Genomic DNA, 12478 nt, shown 5'->3' with positions numbered 1-12478 from the left:
ACAGGTGGAAACAATCAGGGGCGATGGCGGGAAAACACACAAAGGGAGGAAGTAATAGGGCCTGAAATCAAAGACAAGAGGTAAGTACAAAATAAAACAGGAAATTGAAAACGAGACATGACATGAAACACAGGGACTTGACTAGAGATAAATGACATAAATAGACAGACATGACACGACGTGAAATAACATGAAAACCTGACTTGACATAAATACCTGACTAGACTTGGAACGACATACATACCTGACTAAACATGAAATGACAGACATATACATAAACATAACTAACACATTTGACGAGACACAACATCCCGGAACAGGGCCTTAAAATGTGAGGGTTATATGACCCTTGACATTATCAGGACATGAGCCTGATATCCATCTTTTCATCCATCTATTAGAAAGAAAATCAATAGGAATATATTCCAAGATTTTGGACTATTCCTTTAAAGACCCCCCCTCGCTGTAAGCTGTGTATTGCATTTTAACAACAGACACTATCCATTTCCGTACTGTGGTGTATGCCCTCTTATTTAAAACGTTTTTTCATGTTATTCATTATAGGTTGCCATATCTTATGACAGCATCTTCTTTGACATGCACTCAGAATGTAAGCCTTGCAGAGTCTGTTATGTAACAAACTAATGCGGGAATGTCCCTCACTGCCGAATGATAGCAGCTATAGAAGGAAGCTGTGACCTGAAGTCACATCTTTACGAATGACCTCAAATGACTTCAGCCTACTCACTCTCACTGATGCACTGTTTTAGTGCTGAGTGAAATGGACGGCATTCTAATTCTAATGGCACAGGGATCCTTGGTTACTGATGGTGGAGCCCTGTCATGGGCAGCAGCTCTGAGCTGTGATTGGAGCATACTGTTCCCCAAACTGCTCCGATTGGCCGCTTCCACAAATACTCTTGCCTCAATACATACAAAACCCCACCTCGCTGTGCGAGGGAGTGAAAGCCAAAGGGTGTGTAACAGGGAGTTTGGGCCCTACACGCTGTCTTACAGGCTGGGTATTTAAACGTTCACCTTCTTTTATTCTCTCCTTTAGATTTTTTGTACCAAATTTAAGATGTTATCCGAAAACATCTACTTATTGACTTTTATGGTGTATGTTTGATTAGTTATGATACATTACAAATATAAATCTATCCAAAGAAAATTTCAAATGGATTCGGTTTGTGCTACATATTAATTCACAGCAAATATCAATAATAATAAATATATATAACTAGGCACAAATCAGCAACAGAAGATCTGATCGACACTTGGTTGCATGTGGGCTCAGGAGTAAGGAATACTACTGCCGTAAATATTGAAAAATGTAATGACTATTTCAATAAATTAAGATGCCTATGAAATAAAAATGGGCTGTGAAATAAATCCTTTAATAGAAAATAAATGTATATAAATAAATGTGAATAAGTATATTAACGCCCTACTGTTGTTTAATAAACACATTAATACATATTTGTTTAAATGTGGCTATTGAATTCAGCGAGCACAAACCCAGCGCCAGGGGACTGATCACAGTCCTTCATTCATTATATAAAATAACATAAATGTTTTCATTTATTTATCACCTAATTAATTACATATTTATTTATTTCATTGGCACAATAATTTATAATGAATCATTATAAATTATTGTGCCGATGAAATAAAGTATGTAATAAAGAAATATCAATAATATCATTATTAATGATATTATCGATATTACTAATATTATACAGAACATACATTATACAGAATTAACAAACAAAGAACTACATTTTTTACTTATTAATACAATTATTTGTATGTGAAATGTATATAATGCATAATTGAAATGTTAATATATTTATAAATGTATTTATTGAGATTGATATATTTAATACCATAATTCAAGCCTGCAAATTCAGTCTTGTTCTTGATAACAGTAGCTTAAAAAAGAAAAAAAATGGAACTTTGAACATTTGAGCTATGTCACTTCTTGGTGAAATGAAGGCCCCGCCCACTCTCTGGTGAAAACAAGGCAAGTTCTCCTGGGGTCTCAGGCATTGGATGCGCTTCCCCCACGGATTCAATGTTTCCGGATGCGCCTGATGCGTTATTCCTACTCAATCACACGTGCACTTGTGAAAAGAGACTCCACACCAGATGAAAAAGAGTTCCTCGAGAGCACGAATATCTATGTGGACATGATTATCGATACTTTGCCAGCAAGCACGGCTTACCTGGAAGAGCGAAAAGAGCAGTTGGCAAAGGACAGTGTGTGCGGAAGAGCGATGCAGCTGTGTGAAGAGAAATGGCCAGCACACAGCAACAGTGAACCAGCCATAAAGTTATACTGGGTGGAACAAGCGTTCATAACTGTAAAGGACGGACTACTGTTAAAGGGGGACAGACTCGTCATCCCCGCAACAATGAGAAATGATGTGCTCGCCAGACTACATGAAGGTCACCAAGGAGTGGTGAAGTGTAGGGAGCGTGCCCAACAGTCTGTATGGTGGCCAGGGCTAAGTCAGCAGCTGAATGAGTTGGTTCTCAACTGCCGGACATGCAGCAAGGAGAGACAGAACCCCAAAGAGCCGTTGATGCCAACACAATACCCAGGCCGACCATGGCAGAAACTGGGTGCCGACTTGTTTATGCTGGGAAGCAAGTCATATCTGCTGGTAGTGGATTATGCATCAAGGTATGTGGAAATGGCTTTGCTGACACCCACAAGATCAACAGATGTAACCCACCATCTCAAATCCATCTTTGCACGACATGGTATCCCTGAGACGCTGGTCACAGACAACGGGCCGCAGTTCTCGGGAAGGGCATTTGAAGAGTTTGCAGAGTCATATGGATTTAAACACGTCACCAGCAGCCCGAAATATCCACAGAGCAACGGTGAGGCAGAACGGGCTGTAAAGACTGTAAAGAGTCTCCTTAAGAAAGCAGCAGACCCATATCTGGCTCTGCTGGCTTACAGAACCACCCCACTACAAAACGGGTATAGCCCTGCGCAACTTCTCATGGGGAGGAGGCTTCGCACGACGGTGCCAACATTACCAGCGCTGCTGGATCCTGCTCTTCCCGACAGCGAGGCTGTAGTTCTACGAGAAAGAGAGAGGAGAATAAAGGATGCACAGGGTACAACCTGCGTCATCGAGTGAGAAGTCTCGAGAGGCTTGCACCGGGAAAAGAGGTTTGGGTCACGGATCAGAAGGCGAGTGGAACGGTTATGGGAAGTCACAACACGCCGCGTTCCTACTTTCTTGAGGGACCTCATGGGACAGTCCGGCGTAATCGCCATCATCTCATCCCCATGTACTCCTCGTCAGAGCAGAGCGGCAGGGATGCAGCTGAGCAGCATTCAGGAGGTGTTCCAGAGCAGCGTGTTGCAGAACCTCCGGAGCCCGGTGTTCAAAATCTGCCACCTACCCTGAGAACCAGGTCTGGGAGAGCCGTGGTGAGACCGGCTAGGTTGGACTTGTAAACAACCAGAAGCCTAACGGCCCGTCTACACTACAGGCATGAAAAAATCTTGGAGCTGGGCGTGTCTGAAGCTTGGCGATTTTTTGCGAGCAACCAATCACATGAATCTCCCGCCCCCGACATACAAATCAATAGCAATATTAAAACGAAGTAAACTGGATATAAACTCTCCAAACAGGCGAAAAAACGATCAGTTTCACCCACTGTCTCTGCCACCTCCCTCCATGCCTGGTTCCTCCGGTTTGTATCCCGGTAAATAGTTCCGGTCGTAAAGAACCGGGTGATTTGCTACCGTAATATCTCGTTTGGAATATGGGGAAATGAACTGCGGTCTGGCTCTCCCAGCTTGCACGCGGTTTGATTGGCTGCGCTTGCACTGGCGGGATTTGCATAAACGGGATTTCATTGGCTGATGCCAAGCATCGAGCCTCAAAAGTTGAACATTGTTCAACATTGTTCATTTGTTCACATTGTTCAACTTTTGATGCCGATAGATGCTCGTGATGCTTGCAAAGCCATGCCATGCTCCCCACAATGCAGTTCGGCGAAGATTAAAAATCTTCTACGTCACCCCATTCAAGTGAATGGGCGAAGCGTTGAAAGCATTTTTTGATGCCTGTAGTGTAGACGTACCGTAAGAGATATTATATAGAGTCTTATAAGAGAGTAACAAAAACTGGTTATTATTAATGTTATGCATTAATGTTGTGTAATACACAAAATATCATAGGGTTCCATTTAGTTCATGAAGGTCTGGAGCTAACTTTTATTTTATATCTGGTTCAGATAGGAACAGACCTTCCACCCTACAGAGGCAGAATAATCCTCTAAGGTCTGTGGAGTCAATGGCAGTCTACCCATTGATTCATAAAAAGGGAGATGTGGTGTTATTGTATACGTGTGTGTGTTAGCCAATAGGAGTGAAGCCTTACGGGCACGGTTCAGTGACGTCATAGGGAGACGACATGTTAGGGTAACGGAGCATGTGAGCTACCAATAAAGAGACACGTAACTGTGACAGTTGAACTCACGTGTATTATTGAACAACACGACAGTTGTGAGCAGGTCTTTTAGCTAAGCCTCTGCAGAACGTTAACTAACCTCTGTACAACGTTAACTAACCTCTGCAGAACGTTAGCTAAACTCTGCTAATATCCCCTTAATGACATGCTCCGTTGAACATTTTGCTAAGTTACTGTTATAAATGTGACGAATCACTCATATGCAACCTTATGAAAAGCCATTTTAAATCGGTTTTGTTACCAAATGATCAGCCGTTAAGTAACGTCGTTAGCTAAACCACGTGCAGCTTTAGCGCTAAGCTAACTTGTTGTGAGCAGGTCTTTTAGCTAATACATTTTTGACAAAAAGATATCTACAGATAGATATAGATGTTTTCAAACTCACCATTCCACGTAGTTATTTTCAAAATTCGCTCTGACATGGACCAGACCTAGCAGCCATAATTAGCGGGCTCCTCGGTCTTCACCTCGGCTGCAGCGCTCATGCTCAATGTGTGTGTGGAGCCCCTCCCCTCTCTTGCAGAAACGTAACACACTGAGTTATCTCTGTGTAATAGGATTATTGCAATTCACATTTCAGCTAAATAGTGCAAACAAACTAATTTGCCCTAGTAATGACACAGTCTTTTTACAAAACATGAACAGCATTATTAATGACAGCTTAAAAGTTTAATTTCAATAAAATCCGGGTTTACTGGACGTGGATTCTAAGAGTACAATATACACTTCTCGCCAGAAATCGAATCAAAAAAGCATTTTAATGGCGAAACTATTCCACAATTTAGGATTTTCCAGAGAGGGTTATTTGTGAATAAACGTCCCTCCGGAACGTTTGCAATGAACGGGCCGGGAGCATGTTGTTTCTTACACGACCACTAGAGCACCTCTAGTGGTCGTGTAAGAAACAACATACACTTTAAAACGTGGCTCTGGGTCGTAATAAGGGCATGAACAATCGGCCTATATGGTCGTTTTTTGTAGGAGGACAGGATGCATTCTACCCTGCTGTCCCACTAGGGCAGGGATCTGCAACCTTTTTGACCAAAAGAGCAATTTTGCCCCCTTTTCTACCAAATTTTTTTTGTCTGGAGCCGTAAAACCTATTTGATAGCTTGATAGCTTATAAAGTTGTATATATTGTTACATCATAGACAAAAACTACTATTGTTTAGCATTTATTATTTAAATTATTTAAAACTGTTTACCTCTAATAATAAACAGAGAACTCTTATAAGGAGAATTAAAAAAAATACACAGGCCTACTTTAAAATAAATCAGCACTTGGGGAGTACTCTGCACATTTGAAGAAAAAGGAATATAATTAAAATGGGCCCACTTTGAAATAAATAAAACATATATAGCTGCACCCTAAAAAGAGTTAACTGATTGAATTATGACTGAATATCGTCAGCTGTCTTCCTCTTCCATGTTTTTCCTCCAATAGGTAAAGGCTGCAGCAACTTTGACAACTTCTCTCCACATATCAAATATACCGGTAAGCCAGCATTGTTTGCTGTGGAAGCATATAACTCTAACCATGCAGAATTAAACCCTCTGTGTTCCTCCGATACTTTTATTTTATTTTATTTATCCATAGTTCGCTCATCGAGCCGGGGTCAAATTTGTGTTCGGGCGGCAGACACCCTATCAGTTTTTAAGAGTGCGCTTAAGACCTTCCTTTTTGATAAAGCTTATAGTTAGGGCTGATTAGATTCAGCCCATAGTTTTGCTGCTATAGGCTTAGGCTGTTGAGGGACACCTTACTTCTTCCTTCTCTCTGTCTGTACCTGTGTACTCTCATGTTCCGAATAACCCAGCTTCCCCCAAATTTCTTTTTGGTGTCTATCTACGCCGGGATCCTGAGTCGTGGCTGATCCTATTGCTGTGGTCCTGAGTTCTTGATCGCGAGCCCTGGATCCTGAGTCGTGGCTGTGCCTGTTGCTGTGTTCCTGGATCCTGAGTCCTGGATCCTGAGTCCTGCATCCTGAGTCCTGGATTTCGAGTTGTGGCTGTGCCTGTTGCTCTGGTCCTGAGTCCTGGATCCTGCATCCTGAGTCCTGCATCCTAAGTCCCGGATCCTAAGCCAGCCGCCTCTGGCTTCCGTTGGCATGGCCCTGACTAATCACAGGTTGGCAGGGGCATGACGTGAGCCTCGTCTGATTGGTCAATCCTTTTTTCACCAAGGGGAGCCAATTTCGGCTGGCCTCCTCTCGCAACAGTGAGTGCAATCTACTGTTTTACTATAACATCTAGAGGGGCGCTGTTTCACTCTTTGTAAAATACTCAATGAGAATGGGGGAGAGATGGGCCGGCAGCAAGACACAGCAAAGAATAATTTCCGAAACTAAACAAAGTATTTTTATTTATTTATTAAAATGATAACCACAATCCAAAAAAACAGGGGAAGCCTGGCTTCCCTTGGCCTCCAGGAGAAAACACCACTGTGTATAATATATATCAATCAGTATAACAGGCCTACATTACTCTCTGTATTTGCTTTAGTTTAGTAGATATCTACAAACAAAGAGTCGATATTTGTCGAAAACCATTTAGTGCTTCACATAATAAAATACACAATGGCTGTAGCCTGATATTATATGCTTTAGGAGCTGTAGGTGCGTGTTGTACAGTGTGGAAGTGCGTGTGGTACAGTGTGTGTGTATGTGTGTGTGTGCATGTGTGTGTGCGCGTGTGTAGATGCGGCAGACAGACAAGTCTCAGTTGGTTTGGTGTCCTATGCTTACTTTTAATACTTGTAAATAAAACTTTTGGCCCGTAATTTCATTTCCTCATTGTAGCGACCAGAGGGGGGGAGGGGATGTATCCAGTCTCTGATAGTGTTACGTTATTATGCTGTGAGTGCTCTCAAGTGCAGAGAGAAGGGAGTCAGAGGCGGTGCATCGAAGGTGCAAAGTTGGCTTTATTAAGCAGCAGAAGACCACATGTTGCCGGCCTGAAGCCCGGGAAGCAAAGAGGAAGAAGCAAGGAGGGCATACAATAAGTACAGTCAACAACATATACTATATGTCCGTGCGGAAACAATACCCCCAACCTGTAGTTCCATGAGTGAATTATGATAAACAGTGATAAACAGTGATCACTACACAAGACCCCCAGAATTGAAACGTGGACACAATCCTCGCGACCAGGAGGAAGCACCACTGGGGCCGAGGAGGGTGGGGCCGCAGGCGAGGGCCGGGCCATGGAACGGCTCGTCGGAAGGAGGCCGCAGGAGAGGGTAGGGGCCCAACGAGGGCGAGGGCACCCCCACCGGGGGGTGGGGGGCAGGCCATGGAACGGGCCGTCGTAAGGGGGTCACGGTAGGTGTAGCGACGTGGGTACGGGCATGAATATCCCGGTGGTCCCCAGCAGGGAGGAGCCCAGACTGGCCGCAGGCGAGCGCGCAGCGGCGGAGGGCAAGAGTCCTCGGGAGGAATGAGCGGTATCCCCGGAACGCAGGAGCAGTCTCCCCGGGAAGAAGGAGCCGTGGACAGGGGAGAGGCCAAACGGGGTCCAGAAGTGCGCCACCCAGGTGCCGATCACAGCGTGGGTGACGTCCGAAGCCTCCGTCGAGGCGAACCGTGAGCCGCAGTTAGAGGAGAGGCCAGGCAGGGTCCAGAAGTGCGCCACCCAGGCGCCGATGACAGCGTGGGTGAAGTCCGAAGCCGCCGTCGAGGCGAACCGTGAGCCACAGTTAGAGGAGAGGCCAGGCAGGGTCCAGAAGTGCGCCACCCACGGGCCAATGAAAGCATGGGCGACGTCCGAAACTGTCGAGGCGATAGGGGAGAGGCCAGACAGGGTCCCAAAGCGTGCCACCCATGGGCCGATGAAAGCATGGGCGACGTCCAAAACTGTTGAGGCGAGACGGGGTCCAGAAGTGCGCCACCCAGGCGCCAATGACAACGTGAGCGACGTACCGCCATTGAGGTGGTGAAAAAGCAAGAGGGTCCACACGAGGCCGACCAGACATGATCGAACTTCCTCTCAGGCACCAAGGAAAAGCTCAAAAAGGTTGTCCTGTCCACGATCAAAAAAACAAGTGGGTGAAATTGCGAGAGGATCAACACGAGGTCAACCAGACTTGGTCGAACCTCCTCTCCGGCACCACCAAAAAGGGTTAACAGTCAGATGTTAACAGATGGACGAAGTCAGCCGTTATCCGCTAGCCATTAGCTGTCAGTCATCGTTAGCTGCTAGCCGTTGCTTGCCGTTAGTCGTCGTTGTTAGCCGTTAGATATTAGCCTCTGTTAGCCGTTAGCTGTCATTGTCAGCAGTTGTTAGCCGTTAGCTGTTGGCCGTTGTTAGCTGTTGGCCGTTGTTAGCTGTTAGCCGTTAGCCGTTGTCGACGGCCGTTAGCTGCAAGCCGGTAGCCGTTATTCGATGTTGTTGGCCCCGGAGTCTCTGATAGGCGGCGTGCCTCTACCAGGGAAGGTGCCGTTGCGTGTCGGGGCCAGCACCTCAGGGGTAAAACGCCGGCCGGCGTATATACAGTTGCAAGAAAAAGTATGTGAACCCTTTGGAATTACCTGGATTTCTGCATAAGTTGGTCATAAAATGGAGGAAGCCACTGCTGTCCAGAAAAAAAAATTGCGGCACGTTTGAAGTTTGCAAAAGAGCACCTGGATGTTCCACAGCACTACTGACAAAATATTCTGTGGACAGATGAAACCAAAGTTGAGTTGTTTGGAAGGAACACACAACGCTATGTGTGGAGAAAAAAAGGCACAGCACACCAACATCAAAACCTCATCCCAACTGTGAAGTATGGTGGAGGGAGCATCATGGTTTGGGGCTGCTTTGCTGCCTCAGGGCCTGGACAGATTGCCATCATCGACGGAAAAATGAATTCTCAAGTTTATCAAGACATTTTGCTGGAGAACTTAAGGCCATCTGTTCACCAATTGAAGCTCAACCGAAGATGGGTGATGCAACAGGACAACGACCCAAAGCACAGAAGTAAATCAACAACAGAATGGCTTCAACAGAAGAAAATACGCCTTCTGGAGTGGCCCAGTCAGAGTCCTGACCTCAACCCAATTGAGATGCTTTGGCATGACCTCAAGAGAGCGATTCACACCAGACATCCCAAGAATATTGCTGAACTGAAACAGTTTTGTAAAGAGGAATGGTCCAAAATTCCTCCTGACCGTTGTGCAGGTCTGATATGCAACTATAGGAAACGTTTGGTTGAGATTATTGCTGCCAAAGGAGGGTCAACCAGTTATTAAATCCAAGGGTTCACATACTTTTTCCACCCTGCACTGTGAATGGTGTGTTCAATAAAAACATAAAAACATATAATTGTTTGTGTGGTTTTAGTTTAAGCAGACTGTGTTTGTCTATTGTTGGGACTTAGATGAAGATCAGAACACATTTTATGACCAATTTATGCAGAAATCCAGGTAGTTTCAAAGGGTTCACATACTTTTTCTTGCAACTGTATATATGTATATATATATAATATATATATATATATATATATATGTATATGTGTGTGTATGTCCGCATCTGTAGCCTGTTATTGTCTCATTATACCGCACTGTGAATGAATTAAAAGTAAATATATAAGTCATCTTGAACACAGTTCTGTCCATCAGACAGAGGGCTGTGCCTCCTGTCATCATTAATGGACGTCTCTTTAAAATGAACGCTCAGAGGAGAGGAGTTCTCATTTCTCTAACCGCCTGCTGCTTCCCCTCCTCTCTCCTCGGTTCCCCTCCTCAGTCCTCCGCTCGCATCTCCTGTGGGCGGGACTAAGTATCGAGGATAGGAGTCGAGGAGGGGACATTTAAGAATTGAGAAACCTCTTATGAGAACCACAGAAAAACAACATCAGCCGTTAGCTGTTAGCACTCAGAGCTCACAGCTCCTCATGTCTGTTCAGAAACTAGACAAAAGTTAAACAAGTACAAACCACAGACTGTCTGTGTCATGGTGAATACAGTCGCTGGTTTATTTATGTCTGTATAGGCCGTTGTTGTGAGTCTGGACGGTCGGAGCATATACTGTGTTAGCTTAGCCAATCTCCATTTAGAAAACACTCATTTTAAAAGGTTTTTCGCCTGCCGTCTTGTCTGCAGACTTGTCAAAGCATTAATTCCGGTTTTTACTAACCGTTATCAGTATGTTGTTACTTCGGCATCATTTTGAAACGTGTATTACAAATAAATCACGGTCAAATATGTTCATCTTGTTGTAGTTGTAGCCCCAGGTAGTTCCAAAGGGTTCACATACTTTTTCTTGCAACTGTCAGTGTTGGGCAAGTTACTTCCAAAATGTAATATATTACATATTACTCTCTTTTGAAAGTAATAAGTTACATTACAATATTACTGTCTCTGAAATGTAATGAGTTACACTACTTTAGTTACTTTTTAGTTACTTTCACCAAAATAACCGCAAAAGAATAGCTAGGTATTTTAAATGCTAAAATGTAGTTTAGTGCAGCTCATTATGCATCCAGTGAAGGGCAATGTGGTATAGCATAACAACTGTGTAGGCCCTTAAGGCTACTAACAACTTGTATTACAGGGCTTAGTTGAATACTCGATTCTGATTGTAAATTCTTAACATGTGACACGTTGTTAATACAGCAGTACAGACCGCTGTCAAGGACTATATTGTAAATCAAGGCAATTATTATTTAAACCATGCTCATGGTTTGAAATGCCAAACATTGAAAGGCAAAAGTATTATTAAAACCATGTAGCCTACTACATCATCACCTTGGTCCCATCATACGCTGGGAAGAGAATATTTACTGTGCTTTAAAACTGGTATCACATCATCATGTGAGGTTGACTTTGTGACCTGGAGAACATTTCAGCTGCAACATCAGCTCGTTGATAATAAGCTTGGGATATGAGATATTTTTGTAGCCATTCGTGGTGAACGCATCTGTGCTATTGTATGCATTATTTTTGACCCAACATTTCTACAGGCATGTCAGAATATGGTATTATTTTCACATGAATATTCTAGCCATTGTCTATTTTTATACCACAAGAGGCAAAATGACCGCCTTACCCCACTGTACAGGCGGGTAGTTGTTTAGATATACCTCGCACCTGCGGGCCGCAGAGGGGCGGCGTAGTTTCGGGCGACGAAGACTGCTGCTCCGGGGCCGGCGACTCAGGCGGGAGTAAGCTAGTGTCCACAACGGAGGGTAACGTGATGTCCGCATCTGACCTGTTGCTACTGTCTGCAGTAGATGCAGTGTCGCTGACGTTTAGTGATGGTTGCTTGAACTATTTTCGTATAAATGATTATCCACAGTCCCACAGATCAGATGTGTGTCACTGCTGTGGAAGCACTTTGGAAATGATGCACGCGCAGCGGAGCAGGTCACGCGCACCTGACACAATTTGTTGTTTGTATTTTTCGCTAAGTTCTCTTTTTTGAATGGTTGCATAACGTTCAACTTCCCCGAAGATCTCGATGCGAAGCCTGAAGGGTAAACACCAGGTTTACTAATCTACCCGCACAATTTGTCCGGTGTCGGAATGTCTCGCGATGTTAGTACATTCTTAAAAAACAAAACACCATTTAATTTCGGGTTAAAATGTGTTGTAACTGCGTTACTGAGCATTGTAACGGGTAATATATTACCCACATTTCATTAGTAATGCGTTACATTACTTCGTTGTAGCAAAAAGTAATATATTACTGTAACTCCGTTACCTTTGTTACACGTTACACCCAACACTGGCAACTGTATATATATGTGTGTGTATGTCCGCATCTGTAGCCTGTTATTGTCTCATTATACCGCACTGTGAATGAATTAAAAGTAAATATATAAGTCATCTTGAACACAGTTCTGTCCATCAGACAGAGGGCTGTGCCTCCTGTCATCATTAATGGACGTCTCTTTAAAATGACCGCTCAGATGAAAGGATTTCTCATTTCTCTAACCGCCTGCTGCTTCCCCTCCTCTCGCCTCGGTTCCCCTACTCGGCTCCTCCGCTGTCATCTCCTGT

Source organism: Notothenia rossii (assembly GCF_949606895.1).
Source record: "Notothenia rossii genome assembly, chromosome: 10".
In the NCBI taxonomy this organism is placed as follows: Eukaryota; Metazoa; Chordata; class Actinopteri; order Perciformes; family Nototheniidae; genus Notothenia; species Notothenia rossii.
This window is presented reverse-complemented; position numbering follows the sequence as displayed.